The sequence below is a fragment of the Callithrix jacchus genome, chromosome 22 (assembly GCF_049354715.1).
Source record: "Callithrix jacchus isolate 240 chromosome 22, calJac240_pri, whole genome shotgun sequence".
In the NCBI taxonomy this organism is placed as follows: Eukaryota; Metazoa; Chordata; class Mammalia; order Primates; family Cebidae; genus Callithrix; species Callithrix jacchus.
The window spans coordinates 22,657,881-22,667,168 of NC_133523.1; the positions used below are offsets into that span (position 1 = coordinate 22,657,881).

The 9,288-nt window shown below is 43.3% G+C and overlaps 1 pseudogene; it reads left to right on the forward strand.

The window, feature by feature from the left end:
* The first annotated feature begins 4,380 nt into the window (after nucleotides 1–4,380).
* LOC118150354 (U6 spliceosomal RNA) lies at nucleotides 4,381–4,474 on the forward strand (annotated as a pseudogene).
* Nucleotides 4,475–9,288: the final 4,814 nt, after the last annotated feature.

A 9,288-nucleotide genomic window follows, 5' to 3' on the forward strand; every position in this document is an offset into this window, starting at 1 on the left:
CTTTCTCTAACTCGCTTGGTTACAACATTTGGCGAGATATTGCCACCAGGTGTGGGCTGGACTCACTCCGAGGTCCCCCAGATGCAGTGGTGAAGTATAGGGGAGGATCCCCTTGAGACGTTCCAGAGCCCCATAGGTCACCATTTTCCAGAGGAGATTGGATCGACCACTGACTCACCCCTCTAGCTTCTTTTCTGAGTCCTCTGTCCTCGTCCACGGAAAAGTAAGTTAGGCCTGGCTCTGTGTTTGGACCAGGGAGGGGCATTGGCCCTGACGAGGTCCACCTTTCAGGATTCTGTCAACACTCCAGAAAGCTGGAGGACAGAGTTCCCAATTCTGTGAGAAATTTCTGAGGGATAGGAAATTTCTCTGGGATCCTGACTGTTTGGAAAACTCTGCCCCTACCGCGAAAGCTCTCTCTCTCTTTCCCTCCCCTACCAAGAGGCTCCCTTATCTCTCACTTTACATACCGGCCCTAGCCCTACCGCTGCCCAGCTTCCCGCCGCCCAGCTTCCCGCCCAGCAGTTCAAACTGACCAACAGTTGCCCACCACCTCGGCTTGCGACTTCCCCACTCCCCCAGCCCTTCAGCCCCCTATAAAACAACCCTGCCCCTCTGAGCGGCGCGGCCATTTTCCTCTTCCTCCCAGCTGGTCCGCCCGGAGGCTCTTTCCTCTCAATAAAGCCTGAACTTAGGGAATTTCCTCTAACCTGTGGTCCGGTTTTTTCCGAACGAGCTCAGTCTTCCCGCAGAGGGTAGGTCGGACAACAACCATCTTCTTGCAACTTCCGACTGCCCTGCAGCCGGATGCCGAAGCACCAAATGCTACAAGCACCGCTCCACCGCACCCGGCGGGCTGCTTTTCTACCCCTAGCCGTAGGCCTCTCCCTGGTAACCTCGGCACTTGCAGCTGGACTGGGAGGAGGAGCACTAACCCACTCTCACCTGGCTATAGCCCGGCTAACCTCACAATTCCAAACTGCTGTTGATGACTCTACTGAGTCTTTAGCATCACTCCAATGACAGATCACCTCAGTTGCCCAAGTTGCCTTGCAGAACCGAAGAGCCCTGGACCTGCTCACCGCCGAATGAGGAGGGACCTGTATCTTCCTACAGGAAGAGTGCTGTTACTACATCAATGAATCCGGCCTAGTAGAAACCCGAATCGAGAGCCTCCAGAAACTCAAAACTAACCTGCAGAATCAAAAATTCTCGGCTGAAGCCACGGCGTGGTGGTCTTCCTCTACGTATACCCTCTTGTCCCCGCTGCTTGGGCCCCTAATAGCCGTTTGCCTAATCTTACTTATTGCTCCTTGCTTTCTACAGTTCATACAGCGGTGCTTTCAAGAACTAACTCGAGTCACCATCCACCAGATGCTGCTCCAACCCTACCCTGAATGAGTGCTAGAAGCGGACCTCTCTCCTTAAGAAAAGAAATCTCTTCAGAACCCCCGGTCGACCCTTGTCAGCAGGAAGTAGCCAGAGAGACAACCGACGCCCCTGACCCCCTCTTTTCTTCTTTTCTTTTAAGGAGTCGGGAATGTTTAGAAAACTCTGCCCCTACCATGAAAGCTCTCTTTCCCTCCCCCATGAAGAGGCTCCCTCATCTCTCATTCTACATACCGCTCTAGCCTTCCCGCCCGGCCACAGCCACCTCCCGCCCAGCAACTGGTTGACCAATCACCGCCCGCCTCATTAGCTGTTCCCAGTTTCCTGCCGCCCGGCTTCCCCACCCAGCAGTTTAAACTGACCAACCGTTGCCCGCCACCTCAGCTCCCTCAGCTTCCCACTCCCTCAGCCCTTCAGCCCCCTATAAAAGAACCCTGCCCCTCTGAGCACGCACGGCCATTTTTCCTTTTTGTCCCGGCTGGCTCGTCCAGAGGCTCTTTCCTCTCAATAAAGCCTGAACTTAAGGATTTTCTCCTAACCTGCGGTCCGGTTTTTTCCAAACGAGCTCAGTCCTCCCGCAGGAGGTAGGTCGGACACTTACTTCTGCCTCTCCAACAGGTTCTTCGACACAGATTTCATTCCTTTTTATAGGATATATCAGAGCCCACTCTAACCTACCTGGAACCTTGGCCACTGGAAATTCTGCTGCTGATGCCCTAACTTAAAATATTTTTCCTGCCCTTTCTTTTATACAGCAGTCAGAGTCTTCCCATGATATACATCACCAAAACGCAAGGAGCCTCTGACTACAGTTTCACATTACTAGGGAACAGGCAAGACAAATTGTAAAACAATGCCCTGCCTGTGTTTCTTTTCTCCCACAGACCATTCATCTTGGAGTTAACCTGCGCGGTTTACACCCTGCCCATATCTACCAGATGGATGTTACACATTTTTTTCCTTTTGGTAAACTTAAAGTTATTCATGTTACCATTGATACTTTTTCCCACTTTCTTGTAGCTTCCGCCCACACCGGAGAAGCAGTTAAGGATGTTATTTCTCATTGTCTACTGGTATTTTCTATTATTGGTTCTCCTAAGATTTTAAAAACTGACAACGGTCCTGCTTATACCAATAAGAGTTTTCAGTCATTTTGTTCACAATTTCAAATCTCTCATCGTACAGGTATTCCTTACAACCCTCAAGGCCAGGGTATCATTGAACGCTCTCATGCTGTTCTCAAAAATCTGCTATCTAAACTGAAACATGATTCTAATACTGTGTCATTTTCCAAGTCTCCGCATGACTGTCTTTGTCATGCACTCTATGTATTAAACTTTCTCATTTAAGATGACAACAACTGCTCTGCTGCTGATTGTTTTTGGCATCCTGATCATAAGGCTCACCCCGAAGTTATCTGGAAAGATGCCCTTTCTAATCAGTGGCTCAGATCTAGTGCTCATATGGAGATGAGGACATCTGCTGGTTCACCTATTTGGGTTCCTGAACGCCTAGTGAAGCATGAATATAAACAACAGACGAGGTCCAAACTCCTTGATCCTGAGATTTCATCGGCTGCGCTGGTCATTCCCTAAAGCTTACTAAATGTTGCCTAAAAATGCCATTGATCACTTTGCCATTGGCAGTGGTGCGTGCCTGTAGTACCAGCTACTCGGGAGGCTGAGGTGGGAAGATACCTTGAGTCCAGGAGTTCTGGGCTGTAGTGCGCTATGCCAATCTAGTGTCTGGACTAAGTTCGGCATCAATATGGTGACCTCCCAGGAGCGTGGGACCACCAGGTTGCCTAAGGAGGGGTGAACCGGCCCAGGTCGAAAACGGAGCAGGTCAAAACTCCCGTGCTGATCAGTAGTGGGATCGCACCTGTGAATAGCCATGGCACTCTAGCCCAGGCAATGTAATGAGACCCAGCTCTAAAAAGAAAAGAAAAAGAAAAATGCCAGTGAGCACTTTTAACCATGTTACCTCTTTCCTCCCATTGATGTGGTCATGTTGTGGTCTCTTCTGTTATCAAGCTATTGCAGGTCAGAGGTGATTATTTCCTGTACAAGTGAGAACTCCTTCTTTTCCTCTTCCATGGAATCCTCCTGTTCTCCCTACTTGAAGCAACATATAGGAGGCAAATATAATGACAATGTACCAATATATTTCCTTCTATGTGTCCACTATAAGCAGATTACAACATGGCCCACCTGGAACTCACTTACTTCCAATGAGCATTTTCCTACAATGTATTTCTTTCTATTAAAAGTACCTCTGATATCCCAGCACTTTGGGAGGCCAAGGCAGGTAGATCACGAGGTCAAGAAATCGAGACAATACTGGTCAACATGGTGAAACCCCGTCTCTACTAAAAATATAAAAAATTAGCTGGGCATGGTGGCAGGTGCCTTAATCCCAGCTACTCAGGAGGCTGAGGCAGGAGAAATGTCTGAACCTAGAAGGCGGAGGTTGTGGTGAGCCAAGATCGTGCCATTGCACTCCAGTATGGGTAACAAGAGCGAAACTTAGTCTCAAAAAGAAAAAAAAGTAGTATAAATAAACAATGGAACACTATTTACCTGTTAAAGGTAGTAAATCTCATCATTTGAATAAACATAGATAAATTTAGAAGGCATTTTGCTACATAAAATTAGCCAAACCTAAATAGACAAGTACTTCATGATTTATTTATATTTAGAACCTAATAAAATTTAACTCAAAAAGCAGAACATAGAATAATAGTTATCAGAAGCCGAGGGTGGTGAAAAAGAAATAGAAAGCTGTTTATCAAAGGTTACAATATTTCAAATAGATAGGGTAAAAAGGTTTTAAGGTCTATTGAACAGCAGGATGACTATAGAAAACAATCATGTTTTGTATATTTCAAAATAACTAGGAGTAAATTTCAAATGTCTCACCACAAAAAATGGTAGGTAAGCAAGTTGTTAGAGGTTTTATTTAACTTGACTTGATTATTTAATATTGCATACAGTGCTCGCTACAGCAGCACATAGACTAAAATTGGAACGATACAGAGAAGATTAGCAATTTGAAATAAATTTTTAAAAATACTGTATACATATATTAAAACATCACATTTTCCACTATCAATGATTACAACTATAATTAGCCAATCAAAAATGCTATTAACACATTATTTTCAAAAAAAGAGAAGTAAACTTTAAGAAGTCAGGCCGGAGATAACAGTGTTTTTAATATTAACGTTTTAGAAAACATAAGTTTTTTTTTTAAAGACGGGGTTTCACCATGTTGGTCAGGCTGGTTTTGAACTTCTGACCTCAGGTGATCCACCTGCCTTGGCCTCCAAGGTGTTTGGATTACAGGCGTGAGCCACCACGCCTGGCCCATAAGTATTTTTTTAAATTTTGAATGGCTTGCTGACTGAGTAATGTAGATAAGAAAACTTTTAATATTATGAATAGTATGAACCCAGAACTCAGGAATAAATTTTATTTTAATGTTCAAAATAAAATAATAATTTAAAAGACAGACTCTTGATAGGTATGGTGGCTCATGCCTGTAATCTCAGCACTTCGGGAGGCTGAGACGAGCAGATCACCTGAGGTTGGGAGTTCAAGACCAGTCTGACTAACATGGAGAAAGCTTTACTCTACTAAAAATACAGACTTAGCTGGTTGTGGTGGTGCACGCCTGAAATCCTAGCTGCTTGGTAGACCAAGGCAGAAGAATCACTGGAACTTAAGAGGTGGAGGTTGCAGTGAGCTGAGAGCACCATGGCACTCCACCCTGGGCAACAAAAGTGAAACTATGTTTCATATATATATATATATATATATATAGAGAGAGAGAGAGAGAGAGAGAGAGAATGAAATGAAATTAATCTAACTACCATTATAGCTCACACCTGGCTGTTGAGAATAAACATGGGAGGCTGGATGCGGTGGCTCAAACTTATATTCCCAAGCATTTTGGGAGGCAGAGGAGGGTGGATCATGAGAACAGGAGTTCAAGGCCAGCCTGGCCAAGATGATGAAATTTCTTTTCTACTAAAATTACAAAAATTAGCCAGGCATGGTGGCAGGCACTTGTAATCCCAGTTATGTGGGAAGTTGAGGCAGGAAAATCACTTGAACCTGGGAAGCGGAGGTTGCAATGAGCCCAGATCACACCACTGCTCTCCAGGCTGGGTGACAGAGAGTCCTTCTTGAATATAAAAAAAAAAAGAAGAAACTTGGGTTACAAATCACTGATGTGGTCACTTTTTTTTTTTTTCAGGCTGAGTGTTTATTATTATGATGTAACAGAATTACCAAAAATTAACAAGTTTTCTGTTTACTTGCTGTGTGCCTGGTGCACCTATGGCATCATTATCTGCCTAATGTTATTCCCATCCAATAGTACCAAATATTAAATGCCTTTAATAAAGAGATTCTTTAAACAGGCTTTGTGTGGGCAACAAGGCTGTTTTATTTCATGCTTGGGTGCAAGTGGGCCGAATACAAGAAGATAGGCAAAGGGAGTATGAGTGGGAATTGGTTTTATAGGTTGGGGCAATTTTTTGGGGGTGCAGAGGTGTTACAGAGTAAGATCAGTTACAGTGGTAGGGGAGGGGCAAGGAGGATACATTACCATAAGCTTAGTTACAATGACAGGTGGGGTAAGGCATAAGAATAGAAAAGATGGGGCTGGGCGCAGTGACTCACACCTGTAATCTCAGCACTTTGGGAGGCTGAGGTGGGTGAATCATGAGGTCAAGAATTTGAGACCACCCTGGCCAATATGGTGAAACCCTATCTTTAAAAAATACAAATAAAGAAGAGATGGCAGGATGGGGTGGAGGGATATTCACAGAGCAAGAACAGTTAAAATGGCAGGGTGGGATGAGGAGTATTCACATTTTTTTTCTCTTTTGGCTCCATGCTTCTAGAATACATTATCATAAAAACAGTTAAGATGGCAGGGTGGGGAGAGAAGCTCAATGTCCGGGAAAGGGGGAAGCTCAGCTGGGTGATAAGAAATAATGGCAAAAGCACACAGTGTGAGGGGTGATCGGCTGAGATAGGCAGGACTTAAGACTTTCTTTTTGTTGTTATTGTTGTTTTAAATATGAAGTTTCACCATATGTCAGGCCGGTCTCGAACTTCTGACCTTAGGTGATCCACCCACCGCAGCCTCCCAAAGTGCTGGGATTACAGGCGGGAGTCACCAAACCCACAGGGCTTAAGACTTCTGGGTCCAGTTTTGCACATGGAGGCCTGACACTTAAATAAAAACTCAAATAAACTTAAGGTAAAAAAGGGGAAACAGATATTCTATGTACATGCAAACCAAAATTAAGGAGTAGCTGTTCTGATAGTAGACAAAACAGACTTTTTTTTTTTATTGAGACAGAGTCTCGCTCTGTCGCCAGGCACCAGGCTGGAGTACAGTGGCACAATCTCGGCTCACTGAAACCTCCACCTCCCGGGTTCAAGGAATTCTCCTGCATCAGCCAGGACTACAAGTGCACATTATCATGCCCAGCTAATTTTTCTATTTTTAGTAGAGACAGGGTTTCACCATGTTGGCCAGGATGGTCTTGATCTTTTGACCTGGTGATCTACCTGCCTCAGCCTCCCAACATGCTGGGATTACAGGCTTGAGCCACCGCACCCAGCCACAAAACAGATTTTAAATTAAAAATAACAAAAAAAACAAGGAATAGCATTATATAATAATAAGAGAACTAGTCCAACCGGAAAACATCACAATTCTACATACATATGCACCTAATATGGGCGCTCCCAAATTTATAAAATAATTTATTCTAGACCTAAGAAATGACATAGAAAGCAAGGCAATAAGCAGCTGGACATGGTGGTTCACACCTGTAATTCCAGCACTTTGGGAGGCCGAGGTGGGTAGATCACAACGTCAGGAGGTAGAGACCATCCTGGCTAACACTGTGAAACCCCATCTCTACTAAAAATACAAAAAATTAGAAAGGCATGGTGGCACCTGCCTGTAGTCCCAGCCACTCGGGAGGCTGAGGCAGGATAATTGTTTGAAGGTTGCAGTAAACTGAGATTGCAGCACTGCACTCCAGCCTGAATAACAGAGTGAGACTCCATGGAAGGAAGGAAGAAAAAAAGGAAGAAAGTAAGGAAGGAAAAAATAAGGAAGGGGGAGGGAAGGAAGGAAGGAAGGAAGGAAAAAAGACAGGAAGGAGGGAGGGAGAAAGGGAGGGAGAAAAGGAAGGAAGGAAGAAAAAAGAAAGGAAGGAGGGAGGAAGGGAAAGAAGGAAGGAAAAAAGGAAGGAAGGAAAAAGGGAGGGAGGGAAGGAAGGAAGAAAGGACAAAGAATGAAGAAAGGATAATAATTGTGGGGTACTTGAATACCCTGTTGACAATACTAGAATGGTCATCTAGACAAAAAGTCAACGAAGATACAAGGAATTTAAATTATGGCCTAGAAAAAATGAACTTAACAGATATTTACAGAACATTTTACCCAACAACTGAAGATTATACATTCTATTTATCAGCTCATAAAATGTTTTCCAAAAGAGACTGTATATACATTACAAAATAAGTCTCACCAAATTTGAGAAAATGAAAATTATATCAAACACTCTTTGTGACCACATTAGAATAAAATTAGAAATCAATTCCAAAATGAATTATCAAAATTGTGCAAATGTATGCAAATTAAATAACCTGGTCTTGAATGATTGTTGCATCAACAATGAAATTAAGATAAAAATTTAACATTTTTAAAAAACTAAACAATAGTAGTTTTAAGGGTCTCCAAGAGAAAGTAGAATAGACAAAAAGTCAGGCAAAAAATTTTATTAACCTGCCGAGCTGCTCCCCAAAAGTCAGAGAAGGCAGCCCTGAGCTTACAAAACCGGACTTATATAAAGTGAGAGGGGCATAATTTATTCACAGGCACAGAGAGAGTTTGTTAACTTGTAACAGACCTGCAATATATCATTCTGTGACTTTTGCAGCAGCAGCCTTTAAAAAAAGACAGAAGCCAGGATTGTTTACAGATATGTGTCAAACAGGAATTTACAAGTATGGATAACCAACATATGCTTTCCCTGTCCTCCCTCGAGCTGCCTGGATGGCTATAATCAGGCTTTGCTTAATTGCCACATATCTGGCAGCCTTGGTGTGGTGCCTAGATAGGGGTTCAGGAATGCAGCTGTGGAGCAATTAGAGGGGGGAAAGGGGTCAGCCCGCAAGGAGGGGGTTTTCTGAGGAAGAACAGCTCGTCCCTAACAGTAGTGACACAACCTATCAAAACCTCTGGAATACAGCATTAAATACCTACAGCAAAAAGTCTGAAAAGGCACAAATAAAAAATCTAGGCCAGGTGCAGTGTCTCATGCCTGTAATTGCAGCACTTTGGGAAGCCGAGGCGGGTGAATCACAAGGTCAGGAGTTCAATACCAGCCTGGACAAGATGGTGAAACCCTGTCTGTACTAAAAATACAAAAATTAGCTGGGCGTGGTGGTGAGTACCTGTAATCCCAGCTACTCGAAAGGCTGAGGCAGAGAATTGCTCAAAACTAGTAGGAAAAAAATTAATTAATTAATTAAAGAATCTGGAAGGTGGAGTTTACAGTGAGCTGAGATCATATCACTCACTCTAGCCGGCACAACACAGCGAGACACCATCTCAAAAAAAAAAAAAAAAAATCAGATTTTACCTAGCACCTCAGAGAACTAGAGAAACAAGAAGAAACCAAACCCAAACCCAACAAAAGAAAAAAAACATGACAATAATCATTTTGCTTAAAGCAATAGGAAGAAACAGAAAGACAATAATCAGAGAATAAGTAATATTTTTTTTTAAAATAACACAAAAGACGAATGAAACAGAAAGCTGGTTTTCTAAAAAGAAAACCAAAATTGATAGATCATAAGTGAGATT